The 24,696-nt window shown below is 38.1% G+C and overlaps 1 long non-coding RNA gene and 1 pseudogene across 5 annotated transcripts in view; one reads left to right on the plus strand and one right to left on the minus strand.

Moving 5' to 3' along the window:
* Positions 1-24,696, plus strand: part of LOC147374697 (uncharacterized) — a 502,498-nt gene that overhangs the window by 118,304 nt on the left and 359,498 nt on the right. The window lies entirely within an intron of this gene.
* Positions 16,758-17,263, minus strand: LOC147374698 (gametocyte-specific factor 1 pseudogene; annotated as a pseudogene).

Below are 24,696 nucleotides of genomic sequence, written 5' to 3' on the forward strand. Positions count from 1 at the left end.
TACAAGATGCTTTGTTAAATTTGATTTTCAGAAAAACAACAAATACTTATTTAGTGTACATGTGTCTAAAATATTTCACAAGACATAATTACACTCAAGCGTCATTCATTTTTGTCTGAAATTCAGTTAGAACTAGGTGTCCTACGTTTTTGTTTGCTAAACTTTGGCAACTCTGGTGCCAGGACAATATGTTATTCACATGGACGGAAGTAAAGATGGTTTCCTAGCTCATTTTCTGCACAAAAGTCAATTCTAAACAGATCAAGTTCTTAAAAGTAAAAGGCAAAATCTTAAAATATAAGGGAAAGATTTCATGACCTCAGAATAGGAAAGAGTTTTCTAAATAAGCCTCACAATTGTAAGCCATATTTTGGAGGAAAAGATTTGTAATAAGTAAAAATAAATACGACCATCTGAAAATGAAACACTCCTTTTTCTAAAAAGAAAAACACTATTAAGAGATTCAAAAGACAGGCTAGTAACTAAAAGGTGTTTTTTTTTTTTTTTTTAATAACACTTATAACCAAAAAGGTCTTGTAGGTCTTCATAGAACCGTTCAGCTTCTTCAGTGTTACTGGTTGGGGCATAGGCTTGGATTACTGTGATATTGAATGGTTTGCCTTGGAAACAAACAGAGATCATTCTGTCGTTTTTGAGATTGCATCCAAGTACTGCATCTCGGACTCTTTTGTTGATCATGATGGCTATTCCATTTCTTCTAAGGGATTCCTGCCCACAGTAGTAGATATAATGGTCATCTGAGTTAAATTCACCCATTCCGGTCCATTTTAGTTCGCTGATTCCTAGAATGTCGACATTCACTCTTGCCATCTCCTGTTTGACCACTTCCAATTTGCCTTGATTCATGGACCTAACATTCCAGGTTCCTATACAATATTGCTCTTTACAGCATCGGACCTTGCTTCTATCACCAGTCACATCCACAGCTGGGTATCGTTTTTGCTTTGGCTCCATCCCTTCATTCTTTCTGGAGTTATTTCTCCACTGATCTGTAGCATATTGGGCACCTACTGACCTGAGGAGTTCCTCTAAAATTCTCCAAGCCAGGCTTCAGCAATACATGAACCATGAACTTCCAGATGTTCAAGCTGGTTTTAGAAAAGGCAGAGGAACCAGAGATCAAATTGCCAACATCCGCTGGATCATCAAAAAAGCAAGAGAGTTTCAGAAAAACATCTATTTCTGCTTGATTGACTATGCCAAAGCCTTTGACTGTGTGGATCATAATAAACTGTGGAAAATTCTGAAAGAGATGGGAATACCGGATCACCTGACCTGCCTCTTGAGAAACCTATATGCAGGTCAGGAAGCAACAGTTAGAACTGGACATGGAATAACAGACTGGTTCCAAATAGGAAAAGAGTACATTAAGGCTGTATATTGTCACCCTGCTTATCTAACTTATATGCAGAGTACATCATGAGAAACGCTGGGCTGGAAGAAGCATAAGCTGGAATCAAGATTACCAGGAGAAATATCAATAACCTCAGATATGCAGATGACACCATCCTTATGGCAGAAAGTGAAGAGGAACTAAAAAACCTCTTGATGAAAGTGAAAGAGGATAGTGAAAAAGTTGTCTTAAAACTCAACATTCAGAAAACTAAGATCATGGCATCTGGTCCCATCACTTCATGGCAGATAGATGGGGAAACAGTGGAAAGTGTCAGACTTTATTTTTTGGGCTCCAAAATCACTGCAGACGGTGATTGCAGCCATGAAATTAAAAGATGCTTGCTCCTTGGAAGGAAAGTTATAACCAACCTAGATAGCATATTAAAAAGCAGAGATATTACTTTGCCAACAAAGGTCCGTCTAGTCAAGGCTATGGTTTTTCCAGTGGTCATGTATGAATGTGAAAGTTGGACTGTGAAGAAAGCTGAGCACCAAAGAATTGATGCTTTTGAACTGTGGTGTTGGAGAAGACTCTTGAGAGTCCCTTGGACTGCAAGGAGATCCAACCAGTCCATTCTAAAGTAGATCAGCCCTGGGTGTTCATTGGAAGGACTGATGCTGAGGCTGAAACTCCAATACTTTGGCCACCTCATGCGAAGAGTTGACTCATTGGAAAAGACCCTGATGCTGGGAGGGATTGGGGGCAGGAGGAAAAGGGGATGACAGGATGAGATGGCTGGATGGCATCACTGACTCGATGCACATGAGTTTGGGTGAACTCCGGGAGTTGGTGATGGACATGGAGGCCTGGCGTGCTGCGTTTCATGGGGTCACAAAGAGTCGGACACGAGTGAGCGACTGAACTGAAATGATAACCAAAAAGAATTAATGTTCAAGGTATATGAAGAATTTCTACAAATCTGAAAGGTTTCAATGATAAAAAGACAACACTAAAAAAGTAAAAATGGCAGAAGGCATGAAGAAGTTGTTTTTAAGAAAGAGAAGCACAAAATGACAGTAACTGTGAAGATATGTGCAACAATATTAATATTCAGAACAAAGTTTATCAGAGGTGCCGTTCACTTCATCAGATGACACTGCAATGTTTTGACAAGGATGTAGAGTGAAGGGAACATACATTTCTGATGGCTGTGTGAATTAGTGCCATCACTTCAGAAAAGGTTAATGCTGTCTGGACAAGCTGAATATGCACCTAGATTCTGCTTAAAGCAATCCTGCCCCCCACCCCCACCCCCACCATGTTCATGTATCCCAAAGAAATTCTTAAGTATGCTCATTAGGATATATATGCAAGAATGCTCAAGGAAGCCTTATTTGTAATAGGAAAAAGAAAAAGAAAATAAATCCAAGTGTCCATGAATAGTGGAAAGAATACATAATTTATGGTGTCTTGTTACAAAAGAATACTATATAGCAGTGAAAAGAGTCAGCATAAACTCTTTCTATTCTCTAAGACATGGATAAATCTCAAAAGCATAATGTAAACCACAAGGGAATTATTATTACTACAAATTCAAGGCTGTGGTTACTTTTAGGAAAGACAGAGAACTTCAAAGGAACTGATATTTTATTCATTTGGAGAAAAAGTGGGTATTTTATTTGAGAATTATTACTATTCTTTACACTGTACTATGTATAATACTCTTTTGTATGTGTAATACATTTTTAAGTAAACTAAAAGAAAAGGGTCAAGTCAATTTCATTTTCTAGAGAGTATGACAATATTCTTAGAAGATTCCAGAGAATTTTGAGAAAGGAAGAGTTCAATGAGGTTGGATAAAAATAAACATGCAGAAAGTCAGTTATTTTTACCTGTAACTCATTTAGAAAATATAACCTTAAAATATTCCCCATAGTCATAAAATCCTTAATTGTCCTAACAATGTATCTGATAAGGAAAATATAGCACTTATATGAAGAAAACTGTAAGGGTTGGCTGAAGGGTGTAAAGTTCTGAATGTATATAAAGAAATACTGTTGACATCTACTGAAACTCCTCTCTGCACACTTTCCCCATGTCTGTACTTCAAGCCTAATGGAGAGGATTGTCCATCCAGTTAGTGTGGATCAGATATTGTGTCACTTTCAACAGTAACTAAAAGGTTAGGTCCCTTTTTTCTGGTTATGGAACTTTGAAAGAACCAGAAACTTGATTTTTGTCCATATTTGAGCTGAGAACATGAAGTGGCCCCAATTCTTTTCCTTCTTCTTCTTCTTTTTTTTTTTTTTAATCAAGCTGACCATTCTCTTTCCTTCCCTGGACTCTTCCTTTCCCACTGTAGTTGTCTTTATTTTCCATACTACTTTTAACAATGGGACAAATGTATTTTCTCTGGACCCTCTTTCTTTAATGCTGATGAGTTTGGCATTTCATCCCATGCAGTGCCAAGTTTTGGCACCTGCTGTTTGTTATTTGGTGGTGGTGGAGCTGGAGGCAGGTCATGGGATAAGGATGAAGGGGACTGGTGGCATGGCAGACACATAATGGATTCTTCTGTGCCGCTGGGCCAGCTACACTGATATAGCTTAAAAAAGGAGATCCTGGCTTGGTCCAAATTATCTTATCAGAGGTCTCAAAATGGTGTGGGTCCAAAGCTAATATTGTAGTATTCAGTAATATTACTACAAGTAATATTGTAGTATTCAGCTAATAATTAAGCATTTTTTATCCTTACTTTGTCTTCTTTGGGAACTTAAAGAAACAAGGGTTAACTGTGCCGAAGTAGAATTTATTATTGTTATTATTCTCTTCCACCAATATACTGCTACTGCTAAGTTGCTTCAGTCGTGTCTGACTCTGTGTGACCCCACAGATGGCAGCCCACCAGGCTCCCCCTTCCCTGGGATTCTCCAGGCAAGAACACTGGAGTGGGTTGCCATTTCCTTCTCCAGTGCATGAAAGTGAAAAGTGAAAGTGAAGTCGCTCAGTCGTGTCCGACTCTTCGTGACCCCATGGACTGCAGCCTACCAGGCTCCTCCACCCATGGGACTTTCCAGGCAAGAGTACTGGAGTGGGGTGCCAATATAGTACATCATTTTCTAATAATATTATGTTCCTGAGTAGGAAGATGCAGAACTGTAAAGATGCTCCCCTAACTAAACTATAAATTGAATGAAATTTCAGTAAGTACACTGACCAGTTATTTATTTTAATCTTGAAAATTTGATCAAATTTTTTATATAGAAAAAGATGCAAAAGAATGTTCAGAAACTGTAGGAAAAACAATAATCATAGTATAGTAATTGCATTACAAGTTATCAGCACAAACTCTTTATTGTTGTTCGGTCTCTAAGTCATGTCCAACTCTTTGCAACCCCATGCACTATAGCATGACAGCCTCATCTGTCCTTCACTATTTCCTGGAATTGGCTCAAATTCATGTCCTTTATGTCAGTGATGCTTTCTAACCATCTCATCCTGTGCCACCCCTTCCTCCTTTTGCTTTCAACTTTTCGTAGCATCAGGGTCTTTTCCAGTGAGTCCACTCTTTGCATCAAGTGGCCAAAGTATTGGAGCTTCAGTTTCACCATCAGTCCTTCCAATGACTATTCAGGGTTGATTTCCTTTAGGATTGACTGGTTTGATCTTCTTGCTGTCCAAGGGACTCTTAAGAGTCTTATCTAGCACTACAATTTGAAAGCATCAATTCAGCACTCAGCCTTCTTTATGGTCCAACTCTCACATCCGTACATGACTACTGGAAAAACCATGGTTTTGACTATATGGACCTTTGTCAGCAAAACGATGTCTGTGCTTTTTAATATGCTGTCTAGCTTTGTTATAGCTTTTCTTCCAAGGAGCAAGCGTCTTTTAATTTCATGGCTGCAGTCACTGTCTGAAGTGATTTATGGATCCAAAGAAAATAAAACCTATCACTGCTTCCACTTTTTCCCCTCTATTTCCTGTAAAGTGATGGGACCAGATACTGTGATCTTAGTTTTTTGAATACTGAATTTCAAGCCAGCTTTTTCACTCTCCTCTTTCACTCTCATCAAGAGGCTCTTTAGTTCCTCTTCACTTTCTGCTGTTAGACTGGTATCATCTGCATATTTCAGGTTGTTGATATTTCTCCCAGCAGTCTTGATTCCAGCTTGTGATTCATCCAGCCTGGCATTTCGCATGATGTACTCTGTATATAGGGCTTCTCTGGTGGCTCAGACAGTAAAGAATCTGCCTGCAGTGTGGGAGACCCGGGCTTGATTCCTGGATCAGGAAAATCCCCTGGAGAAGGAAATTGTAACCCACTCCAGTATTCTTGCCTGGAGAATTCAAAGGATAGAGGAGCCTGGTGGGCTACAGTACTCTGCATATAAGTTAAATAAGCAGGATGACAATATATCTTGCTGTACCCCTTTCCCGGTTTGGAACTAGTCAGTTCCATGTTCGGTTCTAACTGTTGCTTCTTGACCCAAGTACAGGTTTCTCAGGTGGTCTAGTATAAATCTGTTTAAGAATTTTCCACATTTTTTTATGATCCACACAGTGAAAGGCTTTAGGATAGTCAATGAAGCAGAAGGAGATGTTTTTCTGGAACTCCTTTGCTTTCTCTGTGATTCAACAAATGTTGGCAATTTGATTTCTGGTTCCTCTGTCTCTTTGAACCCAACTTGTACATCTAGAAGTTCTTGGTTCAGATATCGCTGAAGTCTAGCTTGAAGAATTTTAAGCATAATCTTGCTGCCATGTGAAATAAGCACAGTTTTACAGTAGTTTGAACATTCTTTGGCATTGTCCTTCTTTGGAATTGGAATGAAAACAGACTTTTCTAGTCCTGTGGCTTCTGCTGAGTTTTCCAAATTTGCTGACATATTGAGTCCAGCACTTTAACAACATTATCTTTTAGAATTTTAAATAGCTCAGTTGGAATTTTGTTACCTCTCCTAGCTTTGTTCATAGTAATCCTCCCTAAGGCCCACTTGACCTCACACTCCAGGATGTGCAGCTCTAAGTGAGTGACCACACCATCATGGTTATCCAGGTCATTAAGAACTGTATTGTTTAGTTCTTTTGTGTATTCTTGCCACCTCTTCTTAATCTCTTCTGCTTCTGTTAGGTCCTTACGGTTTCTGTCCTTCACTGTGCCTATCCTTGCATGAAATGTTTCCTTGATATCACCAATTAGGGATTTCTAGTTTTTTTCATTGTATTGTTTTCCTCTGTTTCTTTGCATTGTTCATTTAAGTAGACCTTCTTATCTCTCCTTGCTATTCTCTGGAACTCCGCATTCAGTTGACTGTATCTTTCCCTTTCTCCCTTGCCTTTAGCTTCTCTTCTTTCCTCAGCTATTTGTAAAGGCTCCTCACACAGCCACTTTGCTTTCTTGCATTTCTTTTTCTTTGGGATGATTTTGGTTACTGCCTCCTTTACAGTGTTATGAACCTCACCCATCCATAGTTGTTCAAGCATTCTATCTACCAGATCTAATTCTTGAATCTATTTGTCACCTCCACTGTATAATCATAAGGGATTTGATTTAGGTCATACCTTAATGGCCTAGTGGTTTTCCCTACTTTTTCCAATTTGAGCCTAAATTTTGCCATAAGGAACTCATGATCTGATACTTGAAATCTATAGTAATTAAAACTGGTAATGCCGCAGAACATGTGTGTGGGCTTTTAAAATTAATGAGAAATATAAGTTATAAATATCACTGTTATAACTGAGTGACAATTTGGGAAAATATATGTAGATAATGTATCACTATTTTCAAAAATCAATTCCAAGCAGTTTAAGGATTTATTCATATAAACTCCTTAAATTACAGTACTAAAAGAGAGCATATTTTCCAGTCTTGAAGCAGGCATGATCTTTCATAGAATGTTGCCAAGATCTGAGTGTATAAATGGAAGGATGAATATATTTAACTTAAAACAAATTAAAAGCATCTGAATTGGGTAAAAGAGCATAAATAAATGGGAGAGTCAAGAAATAAACTGGGAAATGTATTTGTAAAAGGGAGTTAATGCTCATAATATATTAAAGAGATTAAAGCAAAAAAAAAAAAAAACAATAGAAAAGTGAATAAAGGCATTTTTATACTGGCAATTCACAGAAAAAGAAATTCAAGTGGTCATTAAATATATTAAGGAATTCTCATCTACACTAATAATAAAATATGTACAAAATATACTATTGTGATTCTATCATCTATCTATATATCTATCATCTATCTACTCATATTTATCTAACTCTGTATTTGACTATTTTCTGCTTATCAGATTGGCAAACATTTAGAAAAATTTAGAAGACCAGGGTTGTTGAATGTGGGCAATTCAGCCATTTCATACATGTTACTGGAACTTTCATTTGATACACTATTTTTGGAAGGTAATTTGGTGATTGGTATTGCAGATTTAAAATGTAGAGCCATATACCCTTTGGCTTAGCAATTCTTCCTTTAGAATGTGTCGAGGATACTGTTCATTGCTTTCTCAGTAGCCAGTCTCCATTTCCCTTTTCTTTCCCAAGAGTCTTAAGACTCTGAATTTTCCAACAGGTTAAATTGTTCAGTGAGCTCAGAGATGATAGGCTGTAGCTCCAAGATCCAGGAAATGGATCATGGTGGATTTCAGCTGGTCGTGATGATTCCATTCTTTGCCTGTGACTGGTCTGGGCATGGGTGTGTAGCACTGTTCTGAGCAAAACGTCATTGGTGAAAATCTATGGGGCACTTCCCTTCTAGGAGGAAGTTTTGGTTCCTGAAACCTCCTTCTTGCTGGGATGCTGGGGTGCAGATGTGGTACCTGGAGAACATAAATAATGACCATCAGTTCAGTTCAGTCATTCAGTCATGTTCGACTCTTTGCAATCCCATGGACTGCGGCACACCAGGCTTCCCTGTCCAGCACCAATTCCCAGAGCTTACTCAAACTCATGTCCATAGAGTCTGTGATGCCATCCAACCATCTTATTCTCTGTCATACCCTTCTCCCCCTGCCTTCAACCTTTCCCAGCATCAGGGTCTTTTTCAGTGAGTCAGTTCTTTGCATCAGGTGGCCAAAGGATTGGAGTTTCAGCTTCAGCATCAGTCCTTCCAATGAATATTCAGGACTAATTTCCTTTAGGATGGACTGGTTGGATATCCTTGCAGTCCTAGGGACTCTCAAGAGTCTTCTCCAACAGTACAGTTCAAAAGCATATAAAATAATGAACATAATGAGAATAAATAATAGCTGAGGATGTTGGAGTGGAAGGATGCTAGCAATTGCTTACCTTTCAGCATTTTATTATGTAAGGAAATCCATTTTAACAATCATTCTTGGTGTGGTTTTTGTTACTGCCAGCTAAGTGCATTCATAATTTATGCAATCCTACAGAAATACCCAAGTGTCTAAAGATAGATGTGCAGAGATTCACAGATAAGGGTAATTTATAATAGTGAAAATTTTGAAACATTTAAATGTGCCTCAAAAGAGACTAATTAAATAAATGTTAGTATATTAAGTATAGTTAATGTTAGTATATTAAAGATTGAGTTACAGCTATATGTACTAACATGGAACCATTTCTGCAATTTATTACTACAAATTAAAACTAAGCTCTAGAGAACAACACTTAGCATGGTCCCATTTGGGTTATATACACACAGATATGAAGGCTATGATGGAGAATATAAAATGTGATGAGATGGTTTTTGTCATTTCTATCAAAGAAGACACTGAGCAGAATTAAAGTATACTAGAACATATTTGGGTTGTCAGTTATTCACAAGTTTTAAGCATCGTCAGAGACCCCTTGTATTATTTTTTCACTGTGGACTCTATGTTTTAAGAAATTTCATATCAAAGAACTTATTATTTATTTCAATATTGATCTAAATTATTTTTTCTAATATATATATATATTTTTTAGATTATTTTCCATTGTAGTTTATTATAAGATATTGAATAAAGTGCCCTGTTTTATATAGCAAATCATTGTTAATTATCTATTTTGTGCATTACTGTTGTTGTTTATTCCCTAAGTTGTGTCTGATTCTTTTGCCACCCCAGGGACTGTAGCCTGCCAGGCTTCTCTGTCCACGGGATTTTCTAGGCAAAAATACTGGAATGGGCTACCATTTCCTTCTCCAGGGGATCTTCCCGACCCAGGGAGTGAACTCATGTCTCCTGCATTGGCAGGTGGATTCTTTACCACTGAGTCACCAGGGAAGCCCATTTTATGCACAGTAGTTTGTATCTACTAATCCCATACTCCTAATTTATCCTTCCCCCATTCCTTTTCCCTTTGATAATCATAAGTTTGTTTTATATGTTTTATATGAGTTTCTGTTTTGTACATATATTCATTTGTATTATTTTTTAATTACTCATATGAGATATTATATATTTATCTTTTTCTGTCTGACAGTGACTTAGACATTCTCTACATCCATCCATATTGCTGCAAAAGGCAATAGTTCATTGTTTTTTTTCTGGCTGAGTAATATTCCAGTGTCTCTGTGTGTGTGTGTGTGTGTGAATGAGAGAGAGAGAGAGAAAGAGAGAGAGTGAGACACAGAGAGAGAAAGAGAGAGAGTGAGAGACAGAGATAGCATCTTTTAATCCATTCTTCTGTTGTTGGGCACTTGAGTTGTTTCCATGTCTTGACTATTGTAAATAGTGCTTCTATAAATATTGGGGTACATGTATCATATGCCCAGGAGCGGGACTGATGGATCATATGGTAGCTCTATTTTTAGGTTTTTAAGGAACCTCCATACTGTTTTCCGTAGTGGCTCTACCACTTTACATTCCCGCCAACATTATAGAAGGATTCCCTTTTCTCCACACCCTGTCTAGCATTTATTATTTGTGGACTTTTTAATAATGGTTGTTCTGACTGGTGATTGAGTGACTGACTGGTGACTGACTGATTGAGGTTTTGATTTGTATTACTGTGGTAATTACGATGTTGAACATTTTTTCATGTGCTTGTTGACCATCTGTATGTCTTTTTTAGAGAAATATCTGTTTAGGTCTTCTGACTGTTTCTCGATTATTTTTTTTGATACTGAGTTATATATACTCATACTGAGTATGAGCATGAGTTGTTTGTGTATCTTGCATGTTAACCTCTTGTTGGCCACATTGTTTGCGAATATTTTATTGAATCCTGTAGGATGTTATGTTATTTTGTTCATGGCTTCCTTTCCTGTGCAAAAGCTTGTATGTTTGATTAGGTCCCATTTGTTTATTTTTGCTTTTATTTCTTTTGTCTTGGGAGATTGAGTTATTGATCTTAATTATAATCAATGATCTATATTCATCAAGATTTACAAGTATATTAGATTGCATGAATGTTTGATTTGCCAAGAAGCACTAAAGAAAAGAAGCAGTAACAACAACCGTTGAACTTGTATGTGCTAAGCTTTGTGCTATTTGCTAAGCAGCAGGCTGCCACATTTTCTCATTTAATTTCCCAGCATTCTTTAGCATTATCCCCACATAACAGATGAAAAAACTGACGTTTGGAAATTCCCTTTGTACAGATAGGACGGCACAGGTTCTAATATTCTCTGATTCTAATACTCTTGGTTTTTCTACTATACTAACTGCTAGTAAGAAAATTTAAAAGTGTCTAGAGATACTTAAGTGTGATTCACTTTAATTTGGCTGTCATTTTGTATTAGGTTCAAGATTAGTTACAAAATCAAGATTGGATACTGATGTAGGTAGTTTTTATTGGGTCATTAACTGTCCATCTTGATACTGATTAACATATGATAATAGTAATATTAATAATATGCTAGTAATAGGTATAGTGATTAATCTGTGTTTAATTAAAGACACGACATTTTAGTTAGCCTGTAGCTTTTATCCTTGGTAAAAATATAATTTCTATTAGGCATCTAGAAATAATTTACAGATCCTCAAGGCTATCATAATGAAACTTCAGATTTCTCATTGCCTCAGTGAGAGGCTAGGTGAGGTATTAAAAGAACTTCCTGTGCATAAGTCACTTATCATTGAAATTCATTTTTAGAGGATACTTTTAGTACAAAAGAAGGTGACTTATGCTATCAACTGTGGTACAGTTCTGTGCTATGATGCTAGCTTGTTAAAGAAATGCTTGTGTTATAATGAAGGCCTTCTGGAAAATTTGGTTATATTGAACCTGTAACAGATCTGGCCCTTATGGAATTCTATATAAGAGATTAATGTGTTTCTAAATTCTACTCTCTTGGAACCTAGAAAAATGTACATAACTGGATTTTCTTCCTGGAGATTCTGATTTAAGTCTGGTTTAAAGGGGAAAGGTGAGGCTGTGTATATGTTGGTAAATTTCCCCAAATGTTTCTCATGAGCTCCCTTCTCTCTGCCAAGTGAGACTCACAAGGGAAGAAAAGAATTATTCCCCTCATCCATTTGACAAATGCTTCATATTTACCTTCAAAGTCTTCAAAGACAGTCAACACATTGTCATGACTTCCTTTTTTAACCTTGATGCTAACCGTTCCTTAGGCTCCAGGTCTGTTTTACCAAATATCTTGTACACATTCTGGTTTGAATATCTTGTGATCACTTGAAATGTCCAAAATTCAATTCATTGTAGATAGGATAGATTGCATGAATTTTCTATAAGAAAACTAGGGTTCCAGGCTGTATTAGTTATCTCTTGCTATGTAACAAATTACTCCAAAACTTAGTTTAAAAATACAGTTTCTGTAGGTTAGAGATCTGGATGCAACTTAGCTAGTTGTCTTTGCCTCGAGGTTCGAACCTGTGTCTTCTGCAGCTCCTGCATTGCCAGGTGGATTCTTTACCACTGAGCCACCTGGAAAACTCCAAGGTATCTCACAAGGCTGTAGTCAAAGTGTTGACCAGAGCACAAGTCTCACCTGAAGGCTTGACTGGAGGGGGTTCTGCTTCCAAATTCACTCCTTCCAAAATTCCTCATGGATTGTTCGTCTGAGATGTCCCTAGTTCTTTGCCATGTGGACCTCTCTGTAGGGCAGATTGCGACACTGCATTTGGCTTTGTTCAGAATAAGTGAGTGAGAAAGTGAGAAAGAGAATCCAAGAGGAACGTTATCAGAAGAAGTTATAGTCCATCACTTTTGCTGTCTTCTGTTGGGCTAATGCCCAACAGGACATAGACATTGGGAGGTGAGGATCATTGGGGGTCATCTGAGAGGATGCCTACCACAGATACAGAGGTACCCAGGTGAACTGGTGTCACAGACATGACTTGAAGTCCAAGTCATGCCTGTGACTTGGACTTGTTATCACTTGAAAATTACATTCTCTGTTCAGCTGTTAATGCTCAGATCCGTATTTAGTATTTATAAACTCTTCTTGTTTTTTTTGTTTGTTTTCAGTTTTTGGTTCATGAATTTTATTTCTGTTTGTCTCTAAGAAATGTAAGCATAGAATATTAATAGACTTCAGTTTTGTTCTATAATGTTAAAAATTAAAAAGCGAATTGATGCTCCCTGCTTCCACTGCAGGGGGCATGGGTTTGATTCATGCTTGGGGGACTAAGATCCTGCATCCTATATGCCACGTTGCTTGGCTGGAAAAAAAAAAAAAAAAAGAGAGAGAGATGGATAGGGCTGGGCGTAACAAAATTCAGGGGCATAGACTAGAAGAAGGTCAGAAGCAAAAGGTTGTGTTGAGGATGGCAGGAAAGCACTAGGAAGAGCAGAATAGGCAGCAGTTGACATTTAGGGTTCAGAATATCTATGAGAAAAGACGTAGGTGTGAAATTCAGACGAACATCCTGAGAATCATGGATCAGAGTAACTGCCGGGGTCCAGCCCCGGTGGATCCAGGGAATTCGAAGCGGGGATGGCGTCGGCGAGGATCAGGAAACAATTGCTTAATTAAACATTAATTAAGGATATAAAGAGTGGTTAAATAAGGATAGCTCAGTGAGGAAATTCAGTGGAGAAAAGAGGCTGAAATAAGGATAACTCAGTGAGGAAATTCAGTGGAGAAAAGAGGCTGAATAATTCAGCCAGAAGGTGAGAGAAAGAACGACATAGGGAGACCAAGTTTTGGTGAACAGGGCCCACACTTTATTTTCCAAAGTAGTTTTTATACCTTAAGTTATGCATAGAGGATAATGGGGGAAGGGGTAGAGTCATGCAGTAAGCCAGGCTTTCTTCCTGCAAACTTATCATATGCAAAAGTTTAGGTGATTTGCATCATCTTCTGGCCCGGGAGGCCTGTTAACATTTTAAGACCCTTTCTTCAGAAAACTTATTTTTCTCTAAAGGTGATGAGTCAGGTGCCACCCTCCAAAAGCATTAGATAAAGTTGCATTCCTATAGGGCAAAGGTGTGGTGGGCTACAACGAGAAAAAGAATTAACTCAAGGGTCCAAGGTTACAAACATTAAAACTACTAATTACACCAATTATATTAATCAATACACTGCCAGGGACACAGCAGATAAGGGATATGGAAGCTTAGCAGCAAACATTGGCCCAACAAGTGAAAAACCCTTCACCAATACAATTTCTAATCAATCTTTTAACTGCTCAAAGGAATCTATATTTAGACAGTTTAGAACATCTCATGCCTCTCACAGTTGGGAGGCTCTGAACAATCACATGTGGCCGGAAAAACCTATTCAGGCAGGCTAGAGGACTTCCAAAGGAGTTTGTAGGTTGAAACACTGTCACACCCAGGAACTTTATTAACTGGAGCTGTAAGTTAACTCTTTTTTTCAGAGAGAGGTAGTAGGGGACAGCCCCCCGTAAAGTCAGAGGTGTAGGTGAGAGCACAAAGCAGAAAGTAGGCAGACTCTGGTTTTGGGGGTAGATGCTCAAGAATTTCCAGGGGGACTCCTGAGGCTCGATCCCGCTTTTGCGTATGCTGAGCCTCCTTCCTCATGACCTTTGCCATGGGTGGAGCTTCTCATGCCAGCTCCTGGGATCTCCCCCTTTTTTATTTCTTAAAACAGCCAACTGCAGCTCAGTTGCGAGCTTCTGAATATTCTGCCAAAGAATCCTGACAACATAAGGAAGAATGATTATGAGAAGCAAAATGAAAGCACCAACAGATTAGACAGAATGTTTTTTCCTGAAATGAAGTTAGAGAAGGTGTGAAAAAAGTCATTAGCTGCTCCAGCAGTGGTAAAATCCAGTTGAGAGTGTTCCAGGGTCTGTATTTGATTATGAAGTTTCCCTAAGTCCAGGCCAATGTCAGCTGTTCCAAACACCTGAGATATGATTTTTGATATTTTCCCATTCATAATCTGTCTCATTTACCTTTAAAGATGTCACGCATATCCACCTGTAATCAGCATTTCATGACAGAGCCATTTTCACTTTTAAAGCCTGTAACTCAGTCCCAATATGGATTATTGCCTTCACCAAGGCATCTACCCTCATCTCCAACTTTCTATCTATAGCTTCCTGTGTTGCTAGAGTTAAAGAGACATTTTTAGACATGGTATCAACATATTCGGCAGTATGCACTTGTTGAGTCAATGATATTGCTGCCACAGTAACAGAAGCAATTGCTGCTATTAAAGCTGCTATTCCCAGGATAAGCAAGCCCACAAACCGTCGCGATCGCATTAAATCCTGTGGTTGTTGTAATACAGAAAGACCAAAATTATCATATCAATAAGTGGTTACATCATAAGATAAGGTGGACGTTGTAACACTACAAAGAAGCAAACATTATATTGAGGGTTTAAACAAGATGAGAGCATACATTGTTCACAAGTTACTATATTGGGTCCACCAGTGAAAGTCACATGTACATTAAGTTTTCCAGAATCGTTGGTAAAGAGAAAAACATAAGGAGAGGGTAGACAAGCCAAAACAGAATAAGTAGAATTATTTTCTGGTTGGAGTTCGCGCTGCAGCAGCCCCGTCAGTCTCACTGGGATTTCGATGTTTATCTTGCCTCCCCTTCTGGTGGGCTCCTCTTTTGTGATCGAAGCAATGGGGGAACCGGATGTCTGGGGGACTGCAACATGGCGAATCAGCCTGTCCCGGATCTAAATTGGAGAATCTGCATCCTGTGGAAAAATACAAGCACATCCTTGACCGCTAGTTAATAATGGGTCAGGACCCTTCCATTGTCCTGAGAGGAGGTCCTTCCATTTGACTAATGGCTTTGCATCTAATTGCTCCAGGCACCAATGATGAAGCATTGCAGTAGTTCCGGCCGGATCAGTATTTAGAATATTTATTACCAAAAGAGCATGTTGCAAGATTTGATGGGGAGAGCTATACTTAAACTCCCCTTCTTTTAGTTTTTGAATTTGGATTTTTAATGTTTGATGCCAAGCACAGTACAGCTGGAGTTTGACTTCGGTTTCAGACCAGATAGGACAGGATTATGTGTAGCCATTGGACAGTGTGGACCGAGAGGTATGAGCAGTTGTGATGGTAGATTCTGTTGGTGCTACTGATGATCACTGGGAGCTTTGTTAGGAGCTGTATTCCTCACAGCAGGGAACGTTCAGAACTGCAATATTGATTATTTTCCCTTTTGAACCAAGTCTTCCTTCTCAGTATTTCTGATTGTGTCCATGGCACTCTTAATTCTCCTTATGGCTTCCTCCCAAACTCTTTGGCTCCTTTCTCTCTTTCCTCTCATATCCAATTGGCCCCAGATAATTGTTCAGTGTAAAAATATGAAAGTAGCAGCTAGTAAACTGTGGAACTCAGACAAGTTATTCAGGCATTCATTCAGTGTACATCAGTTTTGTACCTGTGCTAATTATCAACCTGGATATTTGCTGTATAACAAGGTATTTACTAGCCATTCAAGTTGAGCACTTGAAATATGGCTAATGTGACAAAAAAAAATTTTAAGTATTTAAAAATTTTATGTATTTTACATTTAAAATAGAAGGTAGTAGGGTAACATTTTTCTGTTAAACACAAATTTATTATTTTGGTAGGACTGGATTTTACTTTAACCACTGAATATTTAGCATCTATGTTGAGATATACTCTAAGTGTAGAATGTATAATGGATTTTGAAGACTTAGTATGAAAAAAGCCTATAAAATATCTCATTAATAATTTTTATACTGATTATATCTGAAATGAGAAATATTTTAGATACCTTACATTAGACAAAGTATTACTATTGAGACTATCTTTACTCATTTCTTTTTGCTTCTTATTTTTAATTTATTTTTCAAGTTATCTGTAATGATGGTTGATTTGAAACAGTTCTTCTGAGCATGAGGGCTCTTTCTTGCATCAAATGAGTCAGCACTCATAGAGGGGGAGAAAAAAAAGGTACTTGTCACTTTGAAAGTCACAGATAATTTATCTTTCTATAATTAGATTAGGAGGGAAAAAATGAAGAACCCGCTGTAGCAGGAAGAAGCAAGGGCCTCTCATTTGATGAGATAGATATTCAGTTACTATGCATTTCCATTGTTTTTCCATGGCAGAGGCTTGGGAACTTGCAGGCCTGAAGCCGCATCACTCGGGCTCCATAACGATGTTGCCTGGCTGGCAGGGCTGTGGTTACCACAGTAGTTGGCCGTGCCTCCAGACAAATGGGGTGCCGGTCTGTTCCTACAAATCTTTATCCCCGTGTTCATCGTGAGGAGGGCACCTGTTTTGTGCGCTTGGTCAGAGTCTCTTGTCCAAGGTTCCTGGATGACTACATCCTGCTCAATACAGCTTTTGTCATCACAGCTTGACATATGCCTGATTTCAGCCAGAGGAGCCTGATGGTAGGCACTGAAGGGGCAGATAGCCAGAGTTTTTAAATAGTCAGGATTATTCTTTTTGTACTTGATAAGATGATAAGGAAATCTGCAGGCACATATCTGATTTTTTTTAAATCATAGGGACATTGTAATAGCCTTTCAGGGTCCAGGGTATCCATGTACGTTTCTTCCATGTTGGAAATGAAGGAGCCAAGTCCAAGTGCTTGGCCGAGTCACGCTCTCCCCATAGTCACCCATGTTTAAAATGTGACCACTAGAAAATTTAAAATACATATGTGGCTTATTATATTTCTGTTAGACAGTTATTAGTAGGACTACATGATTGTTTTTTATCTTTTTCTATTAAAATTCTTGGAGGGTAATCAGTCCTTACAGCTTTTCCTCTCAAAAGGTTTTTATTACCTTTCCAACCCCTATGTATATATTTTCTCTAACAATGATCTCCAAGATGAAGGAACTTTTATAATACTGAAAACAACTTGGAAATGAAATCTTTGTTTCATATTTCTATACCCTTCTCTAGAAATTCTCAATTGACCTTTGAACATCAACAAGAATTTTGAGCAATTTTGAGAAATTGTGATGTTCTTTGTCACTGTGTATTATATTTGGCTCTTCTTAAATTGTCAACAATTTCAAGAATCATGTGCCTGAAATTTAAGCAAATTACCAGTAGATGGGAGCCTTGCAACTTTTGAATCAGTGAGGACTTTTATCCTACCTTTAAGACCATAAACTGTATGCTACCAAATATTGAATAACTATATGTTGAGTGCTTACGAAGTTAAACTCATACCATCTCAGATATGAATAACGTAAGTGTCCTTCCGGTGTCCACCATAAAATCTGTGGCTTATGAACACACACTTGCTCCTTTCTTCTTATTTCCCATCTTGGGAGGGCCAAGTGGCCCCGTTCTGCTTCCTTAATCCCATCTAGGTTCTTCATGGAGACCTTGTTGAGGATCTGCCATTGTTGTTGTTTAGTTGCTAAGTTGTGTCCGACTCTTTGCAACCACATGGATTACTGCATGCCAGGCTTCGCTGTCCTTTACCAGCTCCCAGAGTTTGCTCAAACTCATGTCCCATTGAGTCAATGATGCCATCCAACCATCTTATCCTCTGTTGTACCTTTCTCCCCTTGCCTTCAGCCTTTCCCAGCATCAGGGTCTTTTCCAATGAGTCAGTTCATCCCATCAGGTTGCCAAAGTGTTGGAGCTTCAGCTTTAGCATCAGTCCTCCCAATGAATATTCAGGACTGATTTCCTTTATGATTGACTTGTTTGATCTCCTTGCAGTCCAAGGGACTCTCAAGAGTCTTCTCCAACCACAGTTCAAAAGCATCAATTCTTCAGTCCTCAGCTTTCTTTATGGTCCAGTTCTCACATCCATACATGACTCCTGGGAAAACCATAGCCTTGACCGTACATTAAAAACCTTTGTTGGCAAAGTAATGTCTCTGCTTTTTAATATGCTCTCTAGGTTGGTTATAACTTTTCTTCCAAGGAGCAAAGCGTCTTTTAATTTCATGGCTACAGTCACCATCTCAGGTGATTTTGGAGCCCCCACCCCAAAATAAAGTCTGCTACTGTTTCCATAATTTCCCCATCTATTTGCCATGAAGTGATGGGACTGGATGCCATGATCTTAGTTTTTTGAATGTTGAGTTTTAAGCCAGCTTTTTCACTCTCCTCTTTCACCCTCATTAAGAGGCTCTTTAGTTCCTCTTCGCTTTCTGCCATCAGGGTGGTGTCATCTGCATATCTGAGATTATTGATATTTCTCCCAGCAAACTTGATTCCAGCTTATGCTTCATCCAGCCTGGAATTTCACATGATGTACTCTGTATAGAAGTTAAATAAGCAGAGTGACAATATACAGTCTTCACATATTCCTTTCCCAATTTGGAACCGGTCTGTTGTTCCATGTCTGCTTCTGTTGCTTTTTGACCTGCATACAGGTTTCTCAGGAGGCAGGTCAAGTGGTCTGGTATTCCCATCTCTTTCAGAATTTTCCACAATTTGTTGTAATCCACACAGTCAAATGATTTAGCATAGTCAATGAAGCAGAAGTAGGTGTTTTTCTGGAATTCTCTTGCTTTTTCTGTGATCCAATGATATTGGCAATTTGATCTCTGGTTACTCTGCCTTTTCTAAATCCAATTTGTACATCTGAAAGTTCCTGGTTCACATACTGTTGAAGCCTAACTTGAAGGATTTTGAGCATTACCTTGTTAGCATGTGAAATGAGTGCAACTGTGCAACAGTTTGAACATTCTTTGGCATTGCCTGTCTTCAGAATTAGAATGAAAGCTGACCTTTCCCAGTCCTGTGGCTACTGCTGAGTTTTCCACATTTGCTAGCATATTGAGTGCAACACTTTCACAGCATCATCTTTTAGGATTTGAAATAGGTCAACTGGAATTCCATCACTTCCACTATCTTTGTTCGTAGTGATGCTTCCTAAGGCCCACTTGACTTTGCACTCCAGGATATCTGGCTCTAGGTGAGTGATCACACCATCGTGGTTATCTGGGTCATAAAGATCTTTGTATAGTTTTTCTGTGTATTCATGCTACCTCTTCTTAATATCTTCTGCTTCTGTTAGGTCCATACCATTTTTGTCCTTTATTGTGCCCATCTTTGCATGAAATGTTCCCTTGGTATCTCTAATTTTCTTGAAGAGATCTCTAGTCTTTCCCATTCTATTGTTTTCCTCTGTTTCTTTGCATTGATCACTGAGGAAGGCTTTCTTATCTCTCTTTGCTATTCTTTGGAACTCTGCATTCAGATGGATATATCTTTCCTTTTCTCCTTTGCCTTTTGCTTCTCTTCTTTCCTCAGCTATTTGTGAGGTCTCCTCAGACAACCATTTTGTCTTTTTGCATTTTTTTTCCTTTGGGTATAGTTTTGATCACTACCTTCTGTACAGTGTTACAAACCTCTGTCCATAGTTCTTCAGGCATTCTATCAGATCTAACTAATGCCTTGAATCTATTTGTCACTTCCACTGTGTAATCATAAGGGATTTGATTTAGATCATATCTGAATGGCCTAGTGGTTTTCCCTGCTTTCTTCGATTTACAGCCTTGTCTAACTCAATGAAACTATGAGCCATGACGTGTAGGGCCACCCAAGATGGAGGGATCGTGGTGGAAAGTTCTGACAAAATGTGGTCCACTGGAGAAGGGAATGGCAAACTACTTCAGCATTCTTGCCTTGAGAACCCTATGAACAGTATGAAGAGGATCTGCCCTATCCTCCATCTGATTCCTGAGCCTGAAATTCTGCAAATTCTCTGTGGGGTCCCCTTCCTCTTACCATGGTGGGCCTCATGGCAGGCTGCTTTGGATCTCAATGCATACCTTTACCATCCTTTCCATTGCTTCCTTTGTGGGAGCATATGGAATCTTCTGACTTGTCCACTTGAAAGCTAGGGAGATGATGCTTTCCCTGGCCAGACTTGTCCACTCTCTTTATGCTGCTGGGCCCACCCCATGTTGGCGTAGGACACCCTGCCCAGTGTATTTCTCCCAGGCAACCAAATGGGAGGCACAGCATGCAGAACTCTACTTTCAATGTCCCCCGAGCTCCCTGGTTTCGCTAATACCCCTTCTCCACAAGTCTCTAGGTCAGACACTGGAGCAGCACCAGTCTCCTGTGTTCCACCTCCGCTTGCCTCTCCTGTCTCTCTCTCCCTCTGTGCCTTCCCCCACCTCCACCCCAAAGCACTCTTACTGGTCTTATTCTTTTGCTGAATGGAAGGAGCCTTTGTGTCAAGCCTCTGTTCTCTCTAGATTTTATTTCCTTTTGTCTCTTACAACCCCAACATCATATTTGAGCCTTAAGGCGAGTAGAGATGAGAAGATCAATTTACACCCTAGAGTAACTGGTTCAATAAAGATTTTCAAAATATTGTACATGAACCAAATGTATTTTCACATAATTTTCTAATGTGTGCTAGAAGCAGAAATGTCACTTTGAACATTTTTTTGGAATGAAGGGAAGATAAGAATTTATGTCCAAAATAGGATTAAATAGACTTTAACATATCTTTTTAGTATTCTGAGACGTGTGATGGCTTGTATAAAAATCACTTCTCTTGGTCAGTAGTATCTTGTAACCTCTTTACTGCATGATGTCATGATTTGCCCAAAGAATCAAAACTGTTCTTTTTAGTTTAGAAAACTAGACACTCGGCTTATCTAAATGGACTGTCTGTATCCCCTACAGGTATAATTATAATGAGATCTTATTTTCTGCTTCTCCTAAGTTAAATCTAAAACCACAGGTCAAATATATGTCTACCTCTTCCTTATTCTTTGTTCCCAGAACTTTTCTTTTTCTATGAAAAGAATTAGAGAGCAAGGATGAGATGTATTTGATGGTTCATGATCTTCTTTGTCAGACTTTTTTTCTCTGATTCTGTCCTAGCTTATGAACACACAAAAACACATCTATTTGAATTCGGCTGATATCTTCCATGAAAAAAATAAGTCAGTCTCATCCCTCAGCATCTACTAAAGATATCAGGCAAATTTGGGTGGGGGGGGGTGGATCTTTCTTATTTTTTATAGCATTCAAATATTTTAAATGAGCAGTTGTTTTCTATAGGTTAAATCAATCCAATACCAGTAAGACAGATTGAAATGAGGCAATAACTAATTTCCAGACAGTATTTAGAATCTGGTGTAGTAAAAAGTTTGATTCTCTAGATTGAGAATCAAAAAAGAAAAAATTCTAGTACAGCTCTGCTATCATTGCATATGTATTTTTGAGTAGCTCATTAATTTTGCTGGGTAGAAATTCCTTCTACTATAAAAGATGGAGTTACACAAACAGTTCTTCTCACTCTGATAAAAATCTGTGATTCTAATAGCTAGAGAAGGAAAGTGACCACATAGACTGAAAAAACAGACAAGGACACATTTCCATCAGCTACCCCCACTTCTAACTATGCCCTTATATATTTCCTTCCAAACCAACAAGGGATATGGACTGTCTGGCAGAGTCACCAGGACAAAGGATTAAAGGAAGAAAAAGGGATCCAGATGTTTCCATTTGGAGTAATTGAATTTTCAGACACATCTAATTCAGATGAGCTCTATCCGTGGACAACCGAGCCAAAGACATGAAGGGGACTCTTCTAATTCAACTGGGTTCTTGTGATACCACTTCCCATTTAGCACTCTATCAATATTACCCCCTCACATGTCTGTGATGACATGGTAGGAGTCAAGAGGAAGGACACCCTTAATCAAAAAGCAAATTAAAATCTCCAGGCCCCCAGTGGTTTCACAGTAGTATTTACTGCATGCCCACTTAGTACAGAGTACTGTTTTAAATGCTATGATGAAAAGGTACAAAAAAGTAAGAATAATGGTACTCCAAAAAGTTCTCAATTTAATTGAAGAAAACATGAACACTATAAAAAACTCCCCTTTATGGCCTTTTAAAAACCTCATATAAATAGCAAATGTTTTTATCTGCACATTAAATGTTTCCTTTAATCTTCCAAGGTTAGGCTCACATATAAATTTTATTAATTAAACCAAGAAGAAGGGGCCAAAATTTGCATCCTGCTTGGAAATTTCGATCTTCATCTACCAAGTCTTTTAAATTGTGGGGTAGATTTTTAGCTTAAGAAATGAATAAGAAACTGAAAGCAGCAGCAGACAAGGTAAGCAGGCAATTTACCGTCCTTTTCACTTTTGGGAGTGAAAAGCGGGAACTTTTAGGAAATACACAAGTAGAGCAAAGTGGAAATGTTTTAGGTAAACTAGGAAATATGAGTGCTCTTGCAATAAAGAAAATGCTGTATCTCAGGAACTGATGTGATTGGAATGAGCTTTACTTTGGGTCAGAATGTTGAGGCAAGAAGTGCAGGAGAACTGCATAAGCTGTCTGGGTGAGCCTTTCCTCAAGCCTGGAAAATTTGAGGTGACTTCTGTCACCTATTTCTTCCCCCCTTACCAATTTGTTGCTTTACATAAGCACTTGTTTTGTTATTGAGACCAGGTTTGAGAGTATGGAGTGAATACTTAACTCCTGTTAAGGAGTTGGTTGCTGGCTAGTACAAATAAGCCTTGAGAGTGACTGACAACACTTAGGTGTGCCACCAGGCATTGTAGAATAAATTGCCAAATAAGTTGTACGGACAATCAGTTACAAGTTAGACAGACAGAGATCATGTTAGGATGGGTAAGGAAAAGATGTGGGATTCAAGTTAGGTCTTCAGGGATAATGGAAAATTGCAGTTTATAAAGTGAGTGGAATATTGTGTTTATCATTTTTTTTCTCCAACCAGCAAATGACAAACTATTAAATACAGACACCAACAACAATAACAACAGTAACGAAAAATCTGTTAACAAAAATGGCAAAGTGTTACAAGCTCCACTATATATAATGGGTCTTATGAATCATTAAGAGAAGAACAAACATTTCTGTAGAGAAATGGACTAAAGACATGAAAGAACAATTAATGAAGAGATATGAATGGCCAGTATACATTTGAAAATTTATTCATTTATTAGTATGAAAAAGTGAAAAGTAATGTGATAAAATGGTGGGAGTAGGTGGAAGGAATGGTCCTCTTAGGACTGGTGGTAGGAAAGGCTATGTTTGGATAATATTTTTAGAAAGTCAATTTAGCCATATTAATCAATAAGTATCTTCTAAGCCAAAAAGCTGTTTTGATAATGCTACATAAGTGAAACAATAGTACCTTGAAGGGGATTCCATCTTCCACCTTCCTGGTCAACACTCTTCTCTCTTCCTGAAATCAGAAAGTGTGATTTCAGAAGTATCACTTTTAGAAATCCATCCTAAAGAGATAATCAGATAATTTCACAAAGATCAAGTACATGCAAGGGTGTTCAATATGGTACCATATATCTTAATGTGAAAAATTAGAATCAATTAGTAATACATCAATAAGATACTCAATAAATTTGGTACATTTGTAGGATAGAAACTGAGAAGGTTGTCACTGAGAAGGTTGTTGTGCATTGATATTCTTTGATATATTTAAAAGAAAAAAAGTTTGAAAATAGTATGCTATAGTCATCTCTCACTATCCACAGAAGATTGGTTCTAGGAGCCCCTGTGTGTAACCAAAATCTGTAGATGCCCAAGTTCCTTATATAAAATTGTGTAGTACAATGAATTCAGTTGGTTTTCCACATCCAGTGGTTTTCCATCCTAGGATTCAACCAACCATGGATGGAAATTTTGATACACAGTTGGTTGAATCTGCAGGATTCAACCTGTTGAATCTGCGGGAAATCGTTGGAAGGCTGACTGTATGATAAGACCCTATTTATGTGTAGTACATCCATCCATATATATTAGCTATATTATCTGTGTGTATTAGATATAAATACATATACCTACATATATCTTAGATACATTTCTAAAGGGCAAATATAGAGGTAGAGTTGGTTAGGTCTGTTTTTTTAATAATTTATATTATTTGAATTTTACTTAGTGAATATGTGTTATCTTTATAAATTATACTGTTAAAATAAAAATACTTTGAGAAAAAAAGCAATGTCCATAAAAATAGGTATAGAAACACCTTTATAAAGTTGTTCCTCATAGAGATTCTCAATATAAGTTACTGGT

The sequence above is a fragment of the Bos grunniens genome, chromosome 4, assembly GCF_055505025.1.
Source record: "Bos grunniens cultivar Pamir isolate PY7600 chromosome 4, Bosgru_T2T1.0, whole genome shotgun sequence".
Lineage (NCBI taxonomy): Eukaryota > Metazoa > Chordata > Mammalia > Artiodactyla > Bovidae > Bos > Bos grunniens.